Genomic DNA, 25,194 nt, shown 5'->3' on the forward strand with positions numbered 1-25,194 from the left:
ACAAGACCTGAAAGCGAGAGTCCAAGAACTTGAATCAACAGTGGTGAGACTGGAAGCACGCTCCGAAGATGCAGAAGGACGCGCCTGCCGAAATAATATCCGAATACTTGGGATCCCGGAAGACATGGAAGGCCCGAACCGTACAGAATTCATAGAAAGAATGCTACTTCAAGAAATCGGGGCAGGTAAACTCACCTAGGGGTTCTCTGTAGAACGAGCCCATAGATTCCTTCAGAAACGGCCCCCACCAGGATCATAACCACAGCCAATAATAGCGAAGAACTTCTGCGACAGAGAGACAATATTACGGTACTCAAGGGAAGGTGGAGAGATCAAAAGAAATGACTCTGCAATAGTCTTGTATCCAGACTATACCCCCGCAGTGCAACGTGTAAGGAACTCCTTCATACCAATAAAAGCAAGACTACGGAAAATGAATCTCAAGTACATGTTACTTTACCCAGCAAGACTTAAAGTACTCTACAAAGGAAAGGCAATCTTCCTAGAGACTCCAGCTGCAGCGAATATGTGGCTCAAACACAATAACCTTGCGGAAGACGCAGAGGAAACAGTAAAAGGGGACAAAAGATGAATAGACGATCGGAACTGCACAGGATGACGGCTGCTACATTACGAAAGCACGGAATGGACTTTAAGACTTTACTTAACGCTGCAACAAACAGATGAAGAAACTGGACAGTAGCACGAAGGTCCAAACACGAGATCGGTAACGACCCACCCCACCTGGGACAGTGCAGGCAGAATTCCCACACATCACCCGTACCGAAAGGCCTGGAAGGGCCCAGAAGGCTCGGGAGCCCCCGAGCGTTGATAGTTTGAAGCAACTGCTCGGGACAGTTCTTCGTTGTTTTATTTGGTTATTTCATTCATCGGAATGAAAGTTACAAAAGTTGGGAAGTCTCCAAGTGGCAGAGTTAGGGCAGAAGATGGGCGGGCGGAAGATGCAGATCTGATGGGAATGGGTTTGCAGCTGATGGGAGACTGTGGGGGCTTGACTGCAATCGCAGACAATTCTTATGAGGGGCAGGGGGACCCGGAACTCCACGCAGAACCGCCATGGCAAGGCGAATAAAGATAATGATGTGGAACGTGCGTGGCCTGGGTACATACCTCCGCAGAAATAGAATTAAATCCTACCTACATAGGAAGGGAGTGGAGATAGCTCTGCTGCAGGAAACACACTGCACTGCAGAATCTGAGGCCAAACTCAGGGAACACCGGGGGGGGGGACTGGGATCCGGAGCCTCCTACTCCAGATATGCAAGAGGGGTTTACACCTGGATCAATCCCCAACTACCATCCCACCTAACTAAAATTGAAAAAGACCCCAAGGGCAGATATGTGATAATATGGGGAAGCATTGAACAAACGGAAATATGCATAGTGAACTCATATTTACCCAATAATAACATCCCAGCTCACTTGAACACGTTGGGTACTAAAATCTTGCAAAACAGGAATGGCTTTTTCATATGGGGAGGAGATTTAAATTGTGTCCATAACCCAGAACTTGACAGGTCCTCGCCCCCACCAAAAGGCCCTTCGGCGGCCAGGACATCCCTGAACACCATGAAGGATGGGCTTGATCTAGCAGATGCATGGTGAGAACTACACCCTGAGGAGAGAGGATATTTGTACTTCTCATCCCCACATGGCCTCCACACAAGACTAGATTATCTCTTTATAAGCAGGGAGCATTTACCCCAGATAGAAGGTGCGCAATACTTAGGAAGAACCATCTCGGACCATTCCCCACTCCTGATGGAATGGAACCACATTGGCCCCAGACCTCCCATCCCCATGTGGAGAATGCCTATAGAGGCTTTGAAAGATCTGGCATTCAAAGACGAACTACAAGACTCCATAGATAACTTTATAATAGAAAACACGGGAAGTGTGGAACACGTAAGTACATTGTGGGATGCCCTAAAAGTAGTAACACGAGGAGAAATCATAGCAAAGGCTGGAGGCATCAGGAAACTATTAAGAGACGAATTAGACCAGAGGGAGCGGGAAATCATGAGACTGGAATCCGCCCCTGTAGCCACCCCAAAAAGAGAGGAAGAACTCAGAACACTTAAAGAGGACTGCACCAAGGCATGGAGCAGATTGGCTAAGTTTGACTATGTTACCAGAACAAATAGAACACACGCAGAAGCAGATAAACTGGACCGACTACTGGCCTGGCTCTGTAAAAAAGAACATCCTAGGCACACAGCCACTACATTGCAGGATGAGGGTGGCTAGATGCACCAAACCCAACAGAGTATAAATGACACTTTTAAGTGCTTTAATGCACAATTATACTCCCAGGAAGACCGAGTTTCCCAAGACCAAATGATAGACACGCTTGAAGAGATAGGTTTGCCCAAACTGTCCCCTGCACAATCTGAAACCCTAGACATGGTCATCACAACTGAGGACATAACAGAGGCAATCAAATCCCTGGCCACATGTAAGGCTCCGGGCTGCGATGGGCTGCCCCCGGAGTTTTACAAAGCATATGAACCCTGCCTGACACCTCTATTACACAAAGTCTTCTAAGAGGCTTATGAAAGAGGGATCCTACCTGACAGCATGAGAGAAACCCTTGTGGTCCCAATGCTCAAGCCTAATAAACCTGCAGACAAGTGCGACTCTTAACGCCCGCTCGCCATGCTCAACTATGACGTGAAAATATTAACTGCAATCCTAGCGAAGAGGCTGTATAGAATAATAGGAGACATAGTGCACACGGACCAAAACGGTTTTGTGCCAGGTCGTAACACAACTATGAATTTACGTAGGCTTCAGCATATAATAGCCCAAACTGACACAAAAGGGGAATGGTATGCGCTGTTATCCTTAGACGCCATCAAGGCATTTGATTCTATATATTGGGAGTGGTTGGTGGTGGTCCTAGAAGGATTTGGCTTTGGCCCGGGGTTCATTAGATGGATCAAAATTCTCTATAACAAATCGAGAGCACGGCTGAAATCTGCGAAGCATGTGTTAGAGGCATGGGACATATGCAGAGGAACCAGGCAGGGCTGCCCACTCTCCCCCATGCTTTATATACTGGGATTGGAGCCCATCACTATTTACTTTAGGAAATAATTCTTTGATGCAGGAATACGGTTAGGAGGAGTTGACCACATCATCTCACTCTTTGCCGACGATGTACTAATATATGTCAGAAACCCTCATCTCAATGAACCGACAATGCTAGAAGTCCTCGACAACTATGCCAAGGTCTCAGGCATACAATTCAGCAAGATGAAATCCTGTCTTTTCCCCCTAGCAGGCCTGAAATACAGGAGCGTAGAAGAACTCCCCCTGGTAGGCATAAAATGGCAGACCACCTCATTCCGATACCTCGGGATTTAGATAATGCACACCCCGGAACTAATGTATGAACATAACACGAGGGCAGCACTACCTGCACTGCGTAAATCGATGGGATTTTGGCCAAAATGACCCCTATCTATGATGGGCAGAGCCTCAATAGTTAAAATGATTGTTCTCCCTAGATTCTTATATGGTTCCAAAATGTTCACTTCTACATCACAAAACCCTTCTTTCAACTACTCGAAACAATAATCCGAGAATTCTTATGGGGAAGAGGCAGACACAGGGTGGCACTATCCACATTAGTCTTACCATACAAACAGGGTGGAATCCAAGTACCAAACTTAGAGAAATATTATTTGGCCGCCTAACTGAGCTTTGTAACTAATCCAAGTTTGCCACTTAGTCTTTGCAGATGATGTGGTTCTTATAGTCCAGACCCCAATTGGTCTTCAAAGACAATTGAATGCTTTACAACTGTACCTCGAAACCAATGGACTTATAATCAATCCGCACAAATCTGCCATCTCACCCTTTGGGGTTCAAAAGAGCCAGCTGCAAAAAAAAATGATGCGTTGGTCGCTACTGGGATCAGAAATCCCCGTAGTAGAATCCTTTCTATATCTAGGAGTTTGTATCAACACAAGTAAGATCGACGCTCCACGACTGGAAACACTAAGAAAGAAAGTGATGAATCTCACAGGTTTAGGAAAAATCATTTTGAAGCGCTATTGTGGCTTTAGTATAATTCCATTGATTAAATTTTATAAAGCCAAGGTGATTCCGATTCTCACCTACGGTGCTGAAACTTCTTTCAATTTCAAAGTTAAAAACTGGGCAATTCTCGAAGGTCATTTTTGGAAAAACACCATGCGCCTTCCGAAAGGCACACCAATACAGGCAATCCGTAGTGAACTGGGTTTAACCTCTTTGCTAGCCATTATAGAGTGGAGAACATTGACCATTTACAGAAAATGCATTGAGGAAAACCCCAAAGGGGGTTTTAAATGTCTAAAAAAAAGCCCTTTTGGAAGACCATGACCCACTTCTGACTGCATGGAAAGCCGAATGTCAGACTCTTCTTAACATCACAGGAGAGCAAGTGGACATTCTCATCAGTAACCCGGACAGAGTAAAAAAAAAGCTATATTCCTGTGACTGGTTCAGGACTGAGAATGAATGGCTAACCTGCAAAACCTATGGGAAACCATGGGAAGACATTAAAAAAACAAATTCCCTACCTAACTACCTGAAATTGTTTCCCCATTGGTATTTCAGAGATCAATTTCTCCGATTTCGATTTAACCTGATCAAAACAAGAGAAACTACATGGACACGAAATCATGCTGCGCCCCTGAATTGTAGACTATGTCAGGATCCAGAGTCAATAGAAAATCTGTATCATTTGATGATGGTCTGTCCAACTTTATCATTGCAAAGGAACACCCTCATGATCCCGATCATCACAAAGTACGGATACAAATCAAGGGAGCTATTGTGGAAAATGCTACAATCTGGGGAAAAAACATCATATCCTTGGCCGCAGTCAAACTCTCTATTGCCATCCAGAAGCAGCTATCAACACTTGAAGATCTGTGACCTTGATTCTGGACGTTAATTGAAACTTATGTCAATAGAACTGTTTTTTTTTCTTTTTTATGGAGTATACTTGATAAAAGGTTATCAATTGCATAACCAAATATCAAATAAATAAATTAAAAAAATGTGTAACTAATTAGTTAGCCCCAAACTCTGTTGAGAAATGCACCTTTGCTAGCGACCCCGGGAAGGAAAATATGGCACAGGACCAATACGCTCATGCACCTAAAATATCCATACTCCCCAGAAGTTCCAATAATCTTTGATCTAGGTAAAACTGACGCTTATCTGAACAACATCAGGCTCTGGGAAAGAAAAGGGATCTACACCTGGGGTGACCTATATGCCGAAGGAACCATCCGGGAGTTCGCATCGCTACATACGGAGGACGATATCCACACCGGTCAATACCTGTGGTACCAAAGGATCTGAAAAATAGCACGAACAAAAGGGGAAACCTGGCCGGAGGAACCAGATACAGACCCTCTCACAACACTGCTGTATAATTTGGGGGAGGGAGGGAAACCAGTGTCCCAAATATATAGCCGCCTAATTGATACTCCCAACCCCCGGAGAGCTCAACTAAAAAATAAGTGGGTAGCAGACATGGGACGGGAGATGACAGACAAAGAATGGGATAGAGCACTGATATTTCCCAAAGAAGTATCTAGAAACCACAGATCCCGATTGATACAGCTAAATGTATTATACTGCACTTACCTAACCCCGAGTCAAACGGCTAAATTCAGCAAATCCACACAACCCAACTGTGTCTGGTGCAGGGAAGATGAGGCAAACTTGATCCACATGCTATGGGAATGTAGCAAGACACAGACTCTCTGGGCAAGAATAAAACAGGCATCTGAGGAAGCGGGCGTGACCAGGTATGAATGGACCCCAGCCGAATATCTTCTGGTAACCTACCTCAGACTAGCGAAACTCAAGCATCTAGTAAAACTAATGGACATAATGTGTATAATAGCTAAAAGAAGTATCGCAATGTCATGGAACAAGCCTGCAGGGCCGAAATACAAGGTGTGCCACAAAGGGCTTGAAAAGCAGGCAAACCCTGAAACAAGGGCCTGGGAGGACACAGGAGCTAGATCCACTGATGACTCAAGTATGGCACTAGTAGCGTGGAAAGACATCATGATAAAATTGTTTCATCCCTCAGATGATAAACCCCCTTGAACGAGCCACCCCGGTGGACTTAGAGTTACACAGACAGCGAGGGCACCTGGCGCGAGACAATCAAAGACCCAGATAACTCTCAAGCAGCCCTACCCCCCCACTACCCGGATACCACCCTTGCTGGGAGCTCCTGGATCACTCTACAAGGACAAAACAAGGAGATGGTTTAATGTTAATGTTGTTTGAAATGTTTCTGTTTAACCAGTTACGGTATAATTAAAGAAAATGCTGTTAAACAAATAAATAAATAAATAAACACATAAATAAATAAATAAATAAATAAATCTGACGTTGGGAAATTGGAAGGGGGCAGAATGGATTCTAGTGATGCTAAAATAAGGAAAGGAAAGCAGATGTACCAACTGCAATAGGATGCAGAGAAAATGTTGAGAGCAGTGTGTAGGAATAACACAAGGAATCTGTAGGATCTCATAAACAATGGTGGTAATTTCCAGCCAGAGAACATGATGGGCCAAGTAACAGAGGAACAATGGCTAGATCACTACATGAACTTGTTCACATTGAAACGAGTGACAAGGACTGCATGTGGTAGCGGGGGCAGAAGTGACAGGTAGTCATTTGGGTTTGATAAGGAAGAGGCAACAGCAATGATTGTAAAATTGAGTTCCTCAAAGGCAGCAGGTCCAGGCAGTTTGGCTAACCATGTGCTATAGGGAAATGTGAACGTCTGGGGCGATTTTGTGGTGAAGCTGTTTGAAACTACTAGCATGAGTGCTACAAATATAGCATTACCAACACCCGTAGTAGTAGTATTATCAATAGTAGTACTAGTAGTTCTATGACTTCAACTACTACCAGTACTCCTAATAGTGTTCAAAGTACTACTACTAACAGTACTGCTAGTGATTCTACCACTGGCCATATCGCTTTTATCATCACTAGTGGTGCTAGTACTGCAACTACTTCTAGTACTGCCACTACTACTACTGGCAACTGGTGGCAGGTTACAGGATATGTAATCTTAAAATAAAATGCAACCTTTTATTTTGCATTTTTGCTGGTGTAATGGAGCAGTAGGCCACATTGTTTAGCCTTCTCTGATGTCACCTCCTGCAACAGGGATTGAAGGCAGTTCACAAAATGGAGGATAGCGTAAGTTAGAGAAATACTGTGATTTGTTGTTTTCCTGTTTGTGCTGGTGTAGATTATGGAGCAATGCTGCATCATTCTCACCTCCATGCTGTTGATACACACCTACGTTTCCTTCATTTAATGATGGGCTCAATCTTTGTTATTTTCATATAAGTTATTTCTACTATCATTCCAACGATTTTTCATTGTACTAGAAAGAGCCTTCGTGACACACCGTGTGCTATCATGGGGGGCTTCATCACTCTTCTCGTGATCACATATTTATTTGCTCGAATTACTAACTAGTGAGCCCTTGCATTGTACCTGCTTTGTTTCTCACAGTTATTGAAACATTCATAAAGAGAGTTGGTAATTTCTAAAAACTGAAGCTATTCCCTGAGCTGACTTGAGATATCCTACAAATTAGCACCCTGTGGGTGGGAGCCGGCCAATCAGGAGGCTAGAAATGCGGGCTGATACTCCCGATCTAACCCACGTTGCATGTGGCCTAATCGCCAGCTCCCTAGCCTGCCATCTTCCCCCACTGCTGCAATCATTTTGCCACCCACCACCCAATCTCCACTTACCTGTTTGCTGCGGCATCAGTTGCCGCCACAGCTCCTGCAGTTTCCCTACTTCCTCCGTTTGGCAGCCATTGAAAGAGAAGAGGGGCTCTGTATGGAGCTCGCCTTCCTTAACCATTATGGCCACATTTGTACATTATTTCCATTCATTTTATGTGAAAATACTTTTTTTAAACACCACGAGTTACGGCTTTGTTAACCTAGGGTGCTAATGGCATTATTATCCATTCCATGGGCTATTTATGAATTTATTTAGAGCGTGCCGAAAGCCCGTGGGCACCAGGGCACGAAAGGAGCACGTAAACACGGTGAGACTAAGACATCAAGGAGACGAGACAAAAGTAGGTAAAGTGCAGAGGGGGTGGGGGGCGAATTATCTGAATAACAGGGTTTTTAAGGATTTCCTAAAAGTTATTTGTTCCAGTTCCCCTGACACAATGGTTGGGAGAGAGTTCCAAGGTTTTGCCGTTTGGACCGGAATAGACCTTCCCAGGCCATTTGCGTGCTTGATTTCTGGGGTAACGTCCCAGTGCCCTTGATAAACGCCCTTGTTTAACTCAGGCTTTTAGCAAGGGTTGCCAGGCCATTACCCCCAAGATAGCCTGTGGAACAAGGTTTATAACGCCATATTATTGGCATCAGTGCTATTACAGAAATAGAATTCTTTTTTTATATTATGCGGGAGTTTCACAAAATCATCAATGTTTCCTCCCCCATTCTTTCAGAGCGAATCAGAGACTTTCATACGCAGCTAATATCCACTGTGAGCACTCCCTTTATTTGCCTTCCAGAAACACCTGTAAGACCTCTCTGGGACTCTCCTCATCTTCAGGCTAGCAGGCATGAGCTCCCCGGTGGTCTTTCTGTTTCCTGGGTGAACCAGTAATGCCCCCTCTCAGGCACACCTAATACACTCTCTTTACCACCTCTGTGCATCAATAATGCCCCGGATAAACACTTAACTCACAGTGGTAGCAGGACTTTAATTTCCTCCAATACACAGTGAGTAGTCCCTGAGAAGAGGGTCCGGGGATTGTGTGCCTCTGTAAGCCTGTCCCGAAATGACATTTCTCCTATACTACATGCCGTTGTGAAACCCTGTGAGCCAAGCTCAGAGGTGACGGTTAAATAGCCTTCTGAGCCGGCCTGAGAAGCCATACCTGATATGTGTATAATTTAAACTCCTGTGAGCCACGCCTTGGGCAGACTAGCCTTTTATATGCAAATAATGCTCCCTTTAAACTGAGCCCCAGACTGTCATGTCTCATATTTGCACAGTTATTGCCTCCTGCGAAGCTGCACCTCAGGTCGGCATAATGCCTTTGTGCACAGCCAATGCCTACTGTGAGTGGGTTCCAGGTCTGGCATATTTCATATGTGCAGTTCATGTCTCCTTTTAGCCAAGCAGCTGGCTGGTATCTCCGAAATTAGGGCAGTTAAAGCCCTACTGGACTGCATGGCACTTTTCATGTTCAGGTAAGGCCCCCTTCGAGTCCCGCTGACATGTCTCCTATGTTCTGTTAACATCCCCTCTGTGATCCTGTCACCTTCTTTGCTTCTACTTTCTCTCCTCCTCTCCCCTGCTGAACTCCTGGCTGAAACTGCACTGGTCACCCGGCTACCCTCTGATCTCGGGCCCAGGTACCTCCCCCGCCAGTTGCACCACTGCACTGCCTACCTGGCATCCCCGGCACTTGGGGACTGTTTTCTGTATCCCTACAATCCCTTACCAGCACTTGGCACCTGATGTCTGCACTTACCCTTGCCCTTGCCAACAGCTGGCCGCACCTTTACTTATTGCTTTATTTATTATATGCTATTTATTTTACTGTCTTCCCCATGTACTGCACTGTCCCCTCCCCCGCACCTTCCCTTCCCCCTTCCCGTGCACTTACGCGATCTCAATGTCACCTGGCCTAGTAAGATCGTTGTCTCTGTCTTCCCCCTCACTGCCTCATTACGTCTTGAAACACTTGTGTATAGGCGCGTTATAAATGCCATATCAAATCCTATGCCCTATGTGCACAAGCTTGACAGTAAATGCCTCCTTTAGCCCTTGTACCAGCATCCCTCCTATGTGCACAGATAATGCACACTTTGACCATAACCCCCTACTGAGACACATTATACAGTAGTGCAGTTGATGCTATGCGTGTTTTGGGCCCCTGGCTCTTAATGCCTGCCATAGTTTGGCCTCTCCATGTTCATTGTGGCTCATGGTGACACACAAACCCCTTTTAAGACCCCCTGCATCCTTCCTGTGCCCCTTTACATGTTTGGAACTCTGTGCCTGTACTTGTCCTCCTGGGATTCAGATTGCTGCTAGTGGGGATCTACAGTAAAGATGCTACATATTAAGCAGTGACTGCAGGTAGGGGAGCTTCCTGTGCCGAGTCCGCAGATGCTACTGCCTGCACTGTAATGGATCGAATTATTGAAGTTTCCAGTGGTCCACAGTGGTATCAAGATCCTGACCGATTGGTCTCTGAATAGGGCAACGTTTCTACAGCAAGGACCAGACTGTGGTGCTCACAGGCACCGAGTCCAGCATTGCAGAAAGGTATATTCTGAATCACAGGTACCTGGTGTCAAGCAGTGAATAGTGTAGTAGGACTCTGCAAAGGTTGTCTGAAAATGCAGTAGCAGAGGGTGAGTGTAGCTGAAGTATGTGGAAGTTCAAGGCTTGAGCTGACGGAATATGCAATTCATGCTATTTCCTTTTTCTTTCTTTCCAATTATCGAATGCGTGGGCGGACCCACGCAGGCGCTTCCCCATCCAAAAAGATGATGTCCACCTACCCCACCAATCTTACACACAGCCCTCACATTCTCATAACTCTTCCCACCGCCCCGTTTGCCCTACAAAATCTAGCAGCACACTGCTCCTCTCCCTACCTCTCACCCCGACTCCTCCCAGTAAAGCCTTCCCACTCAGTTCAGCCACTCGCAGCGCAGACAACCGAACCCTCATCAACTCTCTCTCCTCAACATGACGCTCACACGCAAGCAAAAAATGACCCACAGTCTCAGGCACCCCACACACTGCACAGTCCCTCGACTCACGCTTCCCCATTGGAAACAGACTGTCATTCAGCCCCACATGCCCTACCCTCAACCGGTTCAGCATCACCTCCTCCCTCCTCCTCCATTCCAGTTTCCCTGCATCCACCTTCACAGACACTTTCTCACGAACACCAAACATCCACCTGCCCTTCACCCCACTCTCCCACCTCTGTTGCCACTCATCCATAACCCTCTTCACCACCACAGCCTTCACCTCAACCACACTCAAAGATATCCTCACATCAACCGCTCCTCTCCTCATACCCGCACCCGCCGCCAAATCCACCAACTCATTACCCAAAATGCCACTGTGACTGGGGACCCACGCCAACTCCAGATCCATCCCCCCTCGCACACATGCTATTTATAAAACAGAAGATGCGCTTATGCTTTCAGCGGCCACACTCAATGAAGCCACTTCTATGAAACAGCAGCCATCTTATAATTGTGCCCATCCCAAAAGGGAATATCAGAAGGTACGCAGGTAAACCAATAAAAAACTTGTTTCTGGATCTTATAGTTCACGTTTTATATTACTTGAAAGATAATGTATGGGATATCATAAATTGTGGGATTTTGCAAGTGCAGGTAGGGCCCTACCAGTCCATGGGCATGTTTGTTTTTGATGGAGGTGGGAGTGGACAGGAGGATGGCATGGAGGCAATTGGGCAAAACGACAAGCAAAATGTAATGGGACAATGTGTGGCACTCTGCATCACAGATCAGCTAATATGAACACGGGCCTTTTAAAATGTGTAAAGAGATAACGAGAACGCACACGTAAGGTGGTGATAAGTCGAGTAGGTGATTTAGTTATGTTAATAGGATTCACAGGTGCAGGGGAGAAAATGCGACTCTGGCAGCAGACGTTGCCAATGTACAATCAGAGGAAAGAAAGTGTCCTAAACTGGTGGACACTCGCATCCCCTGCACACATTATATACTGACCAAAGGGTCAGTCAGATCTTGTTAATAATTCAAAAATTCACTTTTGATAGTTTTCAAGATGTATTACATTCCAAAAGTACGTACTTGTAGACATTGTCAATATAATATAATATCACAACAATGTATTAACCGTGGACAATCTGCTAATAATGGCAAGAAAACCAAAAATATAAAAACTGGGAGGAAGTGAAAGTCCAATGGATCAAGGGCCTTCATGAAGAACATAAGAACCCCGCCACTGTCTGACTCGGGCAATATATTGAAATGCCCAAGGAGGGAACTGGTAGTGCCCCAGGAGGAAGCAACAAAGAAGATTGTGGCCCCAATAAATAGGAGAACCTGGGCGTGGGAGAGATAACGATGACATAGAATCCATCTCGGAAGCATGCTTAAGTGACTTGATCAAAACAATGGCAAGGGAAGAGGAGGATGAGGAATGACACAATCTAAGTGGCCCTGAATGGGTGGAAATTGAGCACCAGGTAAATCGAGTAACGACGGGCCCTGCCTCCCAACTGCCAAGCTCTCTCTCCTCCCAGGGAAAATCAATGGATAAAGAAAAAACTCATGCCCCCTTTAGAACACTAGAAGAAACAAGAGTCAGTCTGAGCGAGGCTTGACAGGGGTAGTACCGACCAAGAGAGGCCGACAAAACAAAACCAGTGAAAATCACTCAGAGTTATCAAACTGTTCCTAAGGTGACATACAAGAAAGAAGAAGAGAGCCCCCAATGCAGGAACACGGACATTAGAGTCTGCCTAGAAAGACTGCTTCCTGGAACCGACAGTTTAATTTTGAACTGTCGGAATGTGAAGAGGCTTTTACAGCACATCCCGAAGATGAGATATATAACAACAGAGGACATCCGGGTAGTCCAGTTCATGAATGAAAGCCGAAATGGATTGGGTCATCCTCCACCTAGACTCACTATTGATAAAAAAATATCTACTGGAATTTAGTGATCAGATCCTACCCTTAGGATATGAGTTAAGTGACTATTCAGAGACTGTTGGAAAGTGGAGGGGGAAAGTGGCATTGGGGGAAAAAGCAGAAACCGGGAAAGCAGAAACTTAACAAAAAAGGAATGTGATATTAGAGAATGCATCCCCCATCGGTAGCGATTAGGAGGGAAGACCCTCCTCCCATTGAAATTTACTACTGACAGTTCAACTCACAATAAGAGGAGCTCAACAAATCATCAGTAACACTGACAGCCGGATGGGAAGTAGCAGAGTTGGGGCATGGCTGGCAGAAACGCTGGGGGAGCCCTGTCAACAGTTGAGCCACTGAAAGCGTGAGGATGAAGTTTTGCATGTAGGCTCCTGGAACACAAGAGGTTTCATGACCCTTTTCTCAAATGGATCCCTGAGCTTAAACCAGTTTGACATTTTATGCCTGCAAGAGACTTGGCTGAGGTCCAAAATGTATGCGAAGGATATGAGATTTATCTGAACCCGGCATGCAAAGGATTGGTGGGAAGACCGTAAAACAGGGCTATTAACCCCGATTAAAGTTGACAAAGGTCTGATGGTAGAAAGTATATCCAACCCAAACCCCTTCGTCCAGATGCTGAAGTTGAGCCGGCAGAATCTCAATCAGAAAATGACAATCCTTCCCATGAACCTATATTGCAGCGTGAACATGTGCCCAGAAGAGACTTTCATTAAGGCAATAATTATGCTTTTGGATGAGGCCCTGATAGTGATGGAAAATCCCCACATTATCATATGTGGAGACTTGAATATATGCCTATTAAATAGGAAGGGATGGCCACTCAGTGATGCATTGTTGGGGAAACAAGCTCTAAGATGGTCGACCAAGACAAGAGCCTGTGATCTGGTATTGATGAATGGACAAACAAAAGGGCAAAATCTGGGATCATGCACATGTGGAAGGGAGGCCTATTGGGCTTTTTTGGACTACTGTTTTGTCTCAGAAAACATTGCTGTGGCAGTGGAGAAGTTTGAGGTATTAGAAATGAGTTCAAGTAACCACGGTTTGTTAGCAATCAGCTGGACTGTAAGATGTCATGAAAGGGAAACAACGGTCATGAACCCAGTTGAACTAACATGGGGGAAAATACGCTCAGAATTAAACAAGATGATGTCCCTAAAATTACAACCCAATATGAGCACTTCATAGTTGAGAATCCAAGCAAGACTGAATATGCTTGGACCCTCAAAGCATTTATGGAAGAGAGGGATCAGAGTGGTGAGGTAAACCTGGCACCTATGCATGTCTATAACCATAAAGCTGACATTAAAAGGGGGCCAGCGCGCATGGAGAGAAGACGGTAACCTGAGGAGCTCCTGTCCATGATCCTACAGTGGACGATATTATGACGTTAAAATTGAACGTGCGCCAATAAAATGTATATACAGGCATAGAAGAACCCCTTTACTAAACTCGACCACAGCGCTGAAAGAAATCGGCACTGGCAACCGAGAAAACGGAGTGTTAGAAAAAGCACCCCTATGGCACCCAAGATGGCGGCTTTCATCAGGGGAAAGAGTGGAGCGTCACAACAGTGAGCTCGACCAAAGTGCCGGCTGGACTGCTGGAGGAGACTGCTGAGTGAAACCCCCTCAGCAGCAGACGTGGTGGTCACCATTTAACGCCACTGCAATTAAAGGCGGCACCCCCAGACGAACGCATAGCGCTGTGCTCTGCTTGTGGGAGGCGGGACGTGAAGACCAGAGAAAGCCCCGATATACGGGCACACTGAGCGACACCAAAGGGGCGAGAGCCCAATAGCGGACCTGCACAAGGAGGCACCGGACAGCAGGTGAGAACGGCGACGTAGCGTGACACCTACCGCTGACCCCCGCAGAGCAGCAAGAAGAAAGTGCCGGCGCCAGAGATAACGCTGCCTGGATCTGGAGAAGTGGGGCTGTGACACCCGAACCAGCGGACATAGAAACTGTGAGCGGATCGCTACGGATTTATGGCTAGAGCACCTTCACGAGCCAGGAACGGAAAGGCAGCATCCATTGAGTGGCTGAAGGAAAGGAGGTGAGCCGAGACAGGGGAAACGGCCATACACCCAGGTGAGCAGGATCACATGCAGCACGCCCCAATTAGCCGCAGGCTAATAGTAAAGACATCACTCCACGGCGCATACGCAGCGAAAGAGAAGCATTGAACACAGAGTCATAAACGAGGCTCGGCTGTTACCTTAGTATACCAACGTCACAGGGGACACAAAACCTGGTAGGCAGCACCGGAATAGCCACGCAGAGGGAGTCCTAGACGGAGGGCCCAATCTGGACCGCTACCACGCACCACTGTGAAGCCACCAGCAACCTGCAGAGCAGGAGGCAACCGTTCCTCACTGTGCCAGCTAGCACTCTACGGCCTCCCTTGGCACTGGGCATTAAGGATCGCTCCAGCATCCCATAGCAGGGGAAGAAATGCCCTGATTGTGGTGGGACCATTAACAGTTGAAGGAAAAGGGCCCGACTAGGAGAATGCTGGGCAGGCATAAGCACATCTAGATAAGAAATCATCAACCCAATTATCCTAAATAAAGGGGGGGAATGCTGGAATACATCTGAGAAAACCTGGAATTTGAGGTGAGACGAAAGACCCGAGAACGGCAGGCCCAAATCTGAGCAGAAATTTACCCAACCTTGGCATACCACCCAGGCAAGAGCTACCCACTGCAGACCATAAAACCACCAAGCTGGATATAGGGCGAGAGCACGCGACTAACTACAAAAGACTAGAATCCCTGAGGAAGGAGATGTCACCTCCCAAAAATAAATCAAAAACAGCAACAATGGACTCTTTCACAACGGTCAAGCCAAAGCAACAACCGCTACAAGACGTCACAGTAGAACCGCCAGTCCCGGAGGTGGATCCTAAAGACACTCAGGTCCTACAGGCCATCGTGGCGCTCCGCACATTAATCGATTACAAGATAGGAGAAGTAAAGTCAGATATACAGCTAATGCGGCAGGACGCCCGCAACTTGACGGAAAGAGTGACCACAACGGAGGCCACCCTACAAGACACCGTCGAGACCACACAAGACCTGAAAGCGAGAGTCCAAGAACTTGAATCAACAGTGGTGAGACTGGAAGCACGCTCCGAAGATGCAGAAGGACGCGCCTGCCGAAATAATATCCGAATACTTGGGATCCCGGAAGACATGGAAGGCCCGAACCGTACAGAATTCATAGAAAGAATGCTACTTCAAGAAATCGGGGCAGGTAAACTCACCTAGGGGTTCTCTGTAGAACGAGCCCATAGATTCCTTCAGAAACGGCCCCCACCAGGATCATAACCACAGCCAATAATAGCGAAGAACTTCTGCGACAGAGAGACAATATTACGGTACTCAAGGGAAGGTGGAGAGATCAAAAGAAATGACTCTGCAATAGTCTTGTATCCAGACTATACCCCCGCAGTGCAACGTGTAAGGAACTCCTTCATACCAATAAAAGCAAGACTACGGAAAATGAATCTCAAGTACATGTTACTTTACCCAGCAAGACTTAAAGTACTCTACAAAGGAAAGGCAATCTTCCTAGAGACTCCAGCTGCAGCGAATATGTGGCTCAAACACAATAACCTTGCGGAAGACGCAGAGGAAACAGTAAAAGGGGACAAAAGATGAATAGACGATCGGAACTGCACAGGATGACGGCTGCTACATTACGAAAGCACGGAATGGACTTTAAGACTTTACTTAACGCTGCAACAAACAGATGAAGAAACTGGACAGTAGCACGAAGGTCCAAACACGAGATCGGTAACGACCCACCCCACCTGGGACAGTGCAGGCAGAATTCCCACACATCACCCGTACCGAAAGGCCTGGAAGGGCCCAGAAGGCTCGGGAGCCCCCGAGCGTTGAGAGTTTAAAGCAACTGCTCGGGACAGTTCTTCGTTGTTTTATTTGGTTATTTCATTCATCGGAATGAAAGTTACAAAAGTTGGTAAGTCTCCAAGTGGCAGAGTTAGGGCAGAAGATGGGCGGGCGGAAGATGCAGATCTGATGGGAATGGGTTTGCAGCTGATGGGAGACTGTGGGGGCTTGACTGCAATCGCAGACAATTCTTATGAGGGGCAGGGGGACCCGGAACTCCACGCAGAACCGCCATGGCAAGGCGAATAAAGATAATGATGTGGAACGTGCGTGGCCTGGGTACATACCTCCGCAGAAATAGAATTAAATCCTACCTACATAGGAAGGGAGTGGAGATAGCTCTGCTGCAGGAAACACACTGCACTGCAGAATCTGAGGCCAAACTCAGGGAACACCGGGGGGGGGGACTGGGATCCGGAGCCTCCTACTCCAGATATGCAAGAGGGGTTTACACCTGGATCAATCCCCAACTACCATCCCACCTAACTAAAATTGAAAAAGACCCCAAGGGCAGATATGTGATAATATGGGGAAGCATTGAACAAACGGAAATATGCATAGTGAACTCATATTTACCCAATAATAACATCCCAGCTCACTTGAACACGTTGGGTACTAAAATCTTGCAAAACAGGAATGGCTTTTTCATATGGGGAGGAGATTTAAATTGTGTCCATAACCCAGAACTTGACAGGTCCTCGCCCCCACCAAAAGGCCCTTCGGCGGCCAGGACATCCCTGAACACCATGAAGGATGGGCTTGATCTAGCAGATGCATGGTGAGAACTACACCCTGAGGAGAGAGGATATTTGTACTTCTCATCCCCACATGGCCTCCACACAAGACTAGATTATCTCTTTATAAGCAGGGAGCATTTACCCCAGATAGAAGGTGCGCAATACTTAGGAAGAACCATCTCGGACCATTCCCCACTCCTGATGGAATGGAACCACATTGGCCCCAGACCTCCCATCCCCATGTGGAGAATGCCTATAGAGGCTTTGAAAGATCTGGCATTCAAAGACGAACTACAAGACTCCATAGATAACTTTATAATAGAAAACACGGGAAGTGTGGAACACGTAAGTACATTGTGGGATGCCCTAAAAGTAGTAACACGAGGAGAAATCATAGCAAAGGCTGGAGGCATCAGGAAACTATTAAGAGACGAATTAGACCAGAGGGAGCGGGAAATCATGAGACTGGAATCCGCCCCTGTAGCCACCCCAAAAAGAGAGGAAGAACTCAGAACACTTAAAGAGGACTGCACCAAGGCATGGAGCAGATTGGCTAAGTTTGACTATGTTACCAGAACAAATAGAACACACGCAGAAGCAGATAAACTGGACCGACTACTGGCCTGGCTCTGTAAAAAAGAACATCCTAGGCACACAGCCACTACATTGCAGGATGAGGGTGGCTAGATGCACCAAACCCAACAGAGTATAAATGACACTTTTAAGTGCTTTAATGCACAATTATACTCCCAGGAAGACCGAGTTTCCCAAGACCAAATGATAGACACGCTTGAAGAGATAGGTTTGCCCAAACTGTCCCCTGCACAATCTGAAACCCTAGACATGGTCATCACAACTGAGGACATAACAGAGGCAATCAAATCCCTGGCCACATGTAAGGCTCCGGGCTGCGATGGGCTGCCCCCGGAGTTTTACAAAGCATATGAACCCTGCCTGACACCTCTATTACACAAAGTCTTCTAAGAGGCTTATGAAAGAGGGATCCTACCTGACAGCATGAGAGAAACCCTTTGGTCCCAATGCTCAAGCCTAATAAACCTGCAGACAAGTGCGACTCTTAACGCCCGCTCGCCATGCTCAACTATGACGTGAAAATATTAACTGCAATCCTAGCGAAGAGGCTGTATAGAATAATAGGAGACATAGTGCACACGGACCAAAACGGTTTTGTGCCAGGTCGTAACACAACTATGAATTTACGTAGGCTTCAGCATATAATAGCCCAAACTGACACAAAAGGGGAATGGTATGCGCTGTTATCCTTAGACGCCATCAAGGCATTTGATTCTATATATTGGGAGTGGTTGGTGGTGGTCCTAGAAGGATTTGGCTTTGGCCCGGGGTTCATTAGATGGATCAAAATTCTCTATAACAAATCGAGAGCACGGCTGAAATCTGCGAAGCATGTGTTAGAGGCATGGGACATATGCAGAGGAACCAGGCAGGGCTGCCCACTCTCCCCCATGCTTTATATACTGGGATTGGAGCCCATCACTATTTACTTTAGGAAATAATTCTTTGATGCAGGAATACGGTTAGGAGGAGTTGACCACATCATCTCACTCTTTGCCGACGATGTACTAATATATGTCAGAAACCCTCATCTCAATGAACCGACAATGCTAGAAGTCCTCGACAACTATGCCAAGGTCTCAGGCATACAATTCAGCAAGATGAAATCCTGTCTTTTCCCCCTAGCAGGCCTGAAATACAGGAGCGTAGAAGAACTCCCCCTGGTAGGCATAAAATGGCAGACCACCTCATTCCGATACCTCGGGATTTAGATAATGCACACCCCGGAACTAATGTATGAACATAACACGAGGGCAGCACTACCTGCACTGCGTAAATCGATGGGATTTTGGCCAAAATGACCCCTATCTATGATGGGCAGAGCCTCAATAGTTAAAATGATTGTTCTCCCTAGATTCTTATATGGTTCCAAAATGTTCACTTCTACATCACAAAACCCTTCTTTCAACTACTCGAAACAATAATCCGAGAATTCTTATGGGGAAGAGGCAGACACAGGGTGGCACTATCCACATTAGTCTTACCATACAAACAGGGTGGAATCCAAGTACCAAACTTAGAGAAATATTATTTGGCCGCCTAACTGAGCTTTGTAACTAATCCAAGTTTGCCACTTAGTCTTTGCAGATGATGTGGTTCTTATAGTCCAGACCCCAATTGGTCTTCAAAGACAATTGAATGCTTTACAACTGTACCTCGAAACCAATGGACTTATAATCAATCCGCACAAATCTGCCATCTCACCCTTTGGGGTTCAAAAGAGCCAGCTGCAAAAAAAAATGATGCGTTGGTCGCTACTGGGATCCGAAATCCCCGTAGTAGAATCCTTTCTATATCTAGGAGTTTGTATCAACACAAGTAAGATCGACGCTCCACGACTGGAAACACTAAGAAAGAAAGTGATGAATCTCACAGGTTTAGGAAAAATCATTTTGAAGCGCTATTGTGGCTTTAGTATAATTCCATTGATTAAATTTTATAAAGCCAAGGTGATTCCGATTCTCACCTACGGTGCTGAAACTTCTTTCAATTTCAAAGTTAAAAACTGGGCAATTCTCGAAGGTCATTTTTGGAAAAACACCATGCGCCTTCCGAAAGGCACACCAATACAGGCAATCCGTAGTGAACTGGGTTTAACCTCTTTGCTAGCCATTATAGAGTGGAGAACATTGACCATTTACAGAAAATGCATTGAGGAAAACCCCAAAGGGGGTTTTAAATGTCTAAAAAAAAGCCCTTTTGGAAGACCATGACCCACTTCTGACTGCATGGAAAGCCGAATGTCAGACTCTTCTTAACATCACAGGAGAGCAAGTGGACATTCTCATCAGTAACCCGGACAGAGTAAAAAAAAAGCTATATTCCTGTGACTGGTTCAGGACTGAGAATGAATGGCTAACCTGCAAAACCTATGGGAAACCATGGGAAGACATTAAAAAAACAAATTCCCTACCTAACTACCTGAAATTGTTTCCCCATTGGTATTTCAGAGATCAATTTCTCCGATTTCGATTTAACCTGATCAAAACAAGAGAAACTACATGGACACGAAATCATGCTGCGCCCCTGAATTGTAGACTATGTCAGGATCCAGAGTCAATAGAAAATCTGTATCATTTGATGATGGTCTGTCCAACTTTATCATTGCAAAGGAACACCCTCATGATCCCGATCATCACAAAGTACGGATACAAATCAAGGGAGCTATTGTGGAAAATGCTACAATCTGGGGAAAAAACATCATATCCTTGGCCGCAGTCAAACTCTCTATTGCCATCCAGAAGCAGCTATCAACACTTGAAGATCTGTGACCTTGATTCTGGACGTTAATTGAAACTTATGTCAATAGAACTGTTTTTTTTTCTTTTTTATGGAGTATACTTGATAAAAGGTTATCAATTGCATAACCAAATATCAAATAAATAAATTAAAAAAATGTGTAACTAATTAGTTAGCCCCAAACTCTGTTGAGAAATGCACCTTTGCTAGCGACCCCGGGAAGGAAAATATGGCACAGGACCAATACGCTCATGCACCTAAAATATCCATACTCCCCAGAAGTTCCAATAATCTTTGATCTAGGTAAAACTGACGCTTATCTGAACAACATCAGGCTCTGGGAAAGAAAAGGGATCTACACCTGGGGTGACCTATATGCCGAAGGAACCATCCGGGAGTTCGCATCGCTACATACGGAGGACGATATCCACACCGGTCAATACCTGTGGTACCAAAGGATCTGCAAAATAGCACGAACAAAAGGGGAAACCTGGCCGGAGGAACCAGATACAGACCCTCTCACAACACTGCTGTATAATTTGGGGGAGGGAGGGAAACCAGTGTCCCAAATATATAGCCGCCTAATTGATACTCCCAACCCCCGGAGAGCTCAACTAAAAAATAAGTGGGTAGCAGACATGGGACGGGAGATGACAGACAAAGAATGGGATAGAGCACTGATATTTCCCAAAGAAGTATCTAGAAACCACAGATCCCGATTGATACAGCTAAATGTATTATACTGCACTTACCTAACCCCGAGTCAAACGGCTAAATTCAGCAAATCCACACAACCCAACTGTGTCTGGTGCAGGGAAGATGAGGCAAACTTGATCCACATGCTATGGGAATGTAGCAAGACACAGACTCTCTGGGCAAGAATAAAACAGGCATCTGAGGAAGCGGGCGTGACCAGGTATGAATGGACCCCAGCCGAATATCTTCTGGTAACCTACCTCAGACTAGCGAAACTCAAGCATCTAGTAAAACTAATGGACATAATGTGTATAATAGCTAAAAGAAGTATCGCAATGTCATGGAACAAGCCTGCAGGGCCGAAATACAAGGTGTGCCACAAAGGGCTTGAAAAGCAGGCAAACCCTGAAACAAGGGCCTGGGAGGACACAGGAGCTAGATCCACTGATGACTCAAGTATGGCACTAGTAGCGTGGAAAGACATCATGATAAAATTGTTTCATCCCTCAGATGATAAACCCCCTTGAACGAGCCACCCCGGTGGACTTAGAGTTACACAGACAGCGAGGGCACCTGGCGCGAGACAATCAAAGACCCAGATAACTCTCAAGCAGCCCTACCCCCCCACTACCCGGATACCACCCTTGCTGGGAGCTCCTGGATCACTCTACAAGGACAAAACAAGGAGATGGTTTAATGTTAATGTTGTTTGAAATGTTTCTGTTTAACCAGTTACGGTATAATTAAAGAAAATGCTGTTAAACAAATAAATAAATAAATAAACACATAAATAAATAAATAAATAAATAAATCTGACGTTGGAAAATTGGAAGGGGGCAGAATGGATTCTAGTGATGCTAAAATAAGGAAAGGAAAGCAGATGTACCAACTGCAATAGGATGCAGAGAAAATGTTGAGAGCAGTGTGTAGGAATAACACAAGGAATCTGTAGGATCTCATAAACAATGGTGGTAATTTCCAGCCAGAGAACATGATGGGCCAAGTAACAGAGGAACAATGGCTAGATCACTACATGAACTTGTTCACATTGAAACGAGTGACAAGGACTGCATGTGGTAGCGGGGGCAGAAGTGACAGGTAGTCATTTGGGTTTGATAAGGAAGAGGCAACAGCAATGATTGTAAAATTGAGTTCCTCAAAGGCAGCAGGTCCAGGCAGTTTGGCTAACCATGTGCTATAGGGAAATGTGAACGTCTGGGGCGATTTTGTGGTGGAGCTGTTTGAAACAGGTTATGGAGATAAAGCAAATTCCGGCCACAATGCGGGAAGCCATCCTAGTACCAATCTTTAAGGATGGCAACCGAGGCGTACCTAAAATTAATTGTCCGATCACCCTTCTAAATACCCTAGGCAAGGTATTTGCATCAGTCCGACTGAGAGACCTGAGCACATGGGTGAAGAGGTCGGGCTGTCTCGATCCGAGACGGACAGGCTTTGTGAATGGAGTGGGCACTTCCCTGAATCTTTTTGTACTGACCTTTTTGAAGCTGAGGTCCATGGAGGCCAAGACCAGTGTTTACTTGGCCTTCATGGACCTGGAGCAGGCCTTTAATGGGGTAAGTAGGGAACGTCTGTGGTCCAAGCTCATGGATTGGAATTGCTCCACCGGCAATTCGAGCCCTTTACACAAATACATCAATTCAGGTTAGACTGTCAGATAGTGGGGCTCTGTCGAGGAGAATTTATACTGACCTTGGGCTAAAGCAAGGATGCGCTTTGGCTCCCCTGTTATTCAGCCTCTATGTGTCAGATCTGAGGGCGTGTCAAATAATGATTCAAGCCTTCCCGCTGAAAATTAACTCCTTTGAAATTCCCTGGATCCTGTACGCAGATGACTTGGTCTTCATTGAGCTGACGCCTAATCGCACTGCAACGTAGGCTTAGCGCTTTCATCCTCTACTCGACGAAGAATGGTATGCGAGTAAATGTGGATAAATTGAAAATCCTTATTATGTCATCTGTGCGCAGGAAACAGAGGGGAGCCTACTCATGGAGGGTGGAGGATCAAAGGTTGGAGATGGTAGACCTTATGACCTACTTGGGCATAGTAGTCAATAAACACCTGGATGAAAAATCCCACTATGCAATGCTCAGAGTTAAGTTGGGAAGACTAGTTACTCAGCAAGCTACCTTGCATAGAGTTATGGGGTCTATTCAGCCCTCCCACTCCTTATATTCTATAAGCAGAAGGTGGTGCAGATTCTGACATATGGAGCGGAGTCTCTCTTGAATCTGTCATGGAGAGTGTGGGGATTATTGGAAGGGCTATTCTGGAGGAAGGTCCTGATGCTGCCCGACTCACTGCCAGTATGCTCTATTCGATTCAAGTGATGCTGCAGTCCCTGGAATCAATAGCGATGTGGAAAACCATATCTCTATACAGAAAGTGAATCACCCCTGATAGCTCGTGCCCATTTGACATCATGAGGTGGAATATAGAAATCCCTCGAGATAAGGGATTGAAACTCTGGATGGATAAATGTGAGAACTATCTCAAAGGGTGTGATATCACAAGGGATCTACTTATGTCCAATCCAACAAAGATTTTGAAAAAGCTGCAATACCTAGATTATATTGCTACCATAGAGACAAGAAGTAGGGATATACCAAGGCCTACATTGAGTTGTGAGCCTAAAGGTCTAAACCAAACTCCAGCATACCTCCAAAAGTTCCCTTCAGCCCATTATAGAGACCTTCTCATGCGATGTTGCTTGAATAGTCTCCTGACAGGAGAAAGTGCAATTGTGGAGACACTAAGAATGTCGAGTCATTCTTCCATCTTATAAGCTCTTGTAGAGCTCTGACAGAAGTAAGAACTAGATGTCTGGAGGGGCACTTGAAGGAAATATATCCGTTAACAGCAGCGAAATAGTGGGAGAGAGTACTGATTGGGGAAAAACTAAGCCTGGTATTAGCGGTAATGAAATTTGTTGAGTATGTCTTAATGGAGGGAGATTAATTGGTTTGGAAAGGAAAAAAAACTGAATACATACATGTTTTATCATGAATTGGTTTATGGTTCTTTTTTTATGGAAAGTAAATGATGCCGTAATTAGGATTTAATATGTCAAAGGTTTTACTGATAAACCAATAAACATTAAAAAAAAAAGGAAATTAGTAAATCAATTATGTGGTGGCCATCTCTAAGATATACCAAGTGTAGATCAATGTAAAGGGTGTATAAAGGATATCTACCTATTTGAAAAGAAATGGTGTGAGTGAAAATTCTTTGTTGAATCCCATAGGTTTTTTAGAGTCTAATCTATGGATCCAATACATCTCTCTTTTGGAGAGCAATGTGTATTCCCTCCTCTGGAAGGTGTTCTTACTGTTTCCAACACTAAGAACCTTAGCTGTGCTATTGTGTGCCTTTTTTCAGCAAAGTGTCTTGCGACTGCTGAGTTTTGGTTGATTGTTCTGATGTTGGATTTGTGTTACATGATCCTCTCTTTGACTCATATATCCTTCGGCCATTGTATTCATGATCTATATTATCCAGACACACCGTTAGACACAACATGGTTTTGATTATCAAACAATGTGCCTTATGTGATATTTATCCTGAGAACCGTCCAAAAAGGCATATGACTGTATCGCTGTTCGTATAACCGAGGATCCATATACTTCAGTTAAATCATTTGATATCATGTTATTTTGATGACCATGTATTGTGAGTTTTGTGCTATACAGCCTTAGCATCATTTGATTATTT

The sequence above is a fragment of the Ambystoma mexicanum genome, chromosome 7p (genome assembly GCF_040938575.1).
Source record: "Ambystoma mexicanum isolate Mex_15411 chromosome 7p, UKY_AmexF1_1, whole genome shotgun sequence".
Lineage (NCBI taxonomy): Eukaryota > Metazoa > Chordata > Amphibia > Caudata > Ambystomatidae > Ambystoma > Ambystoma mexicanum.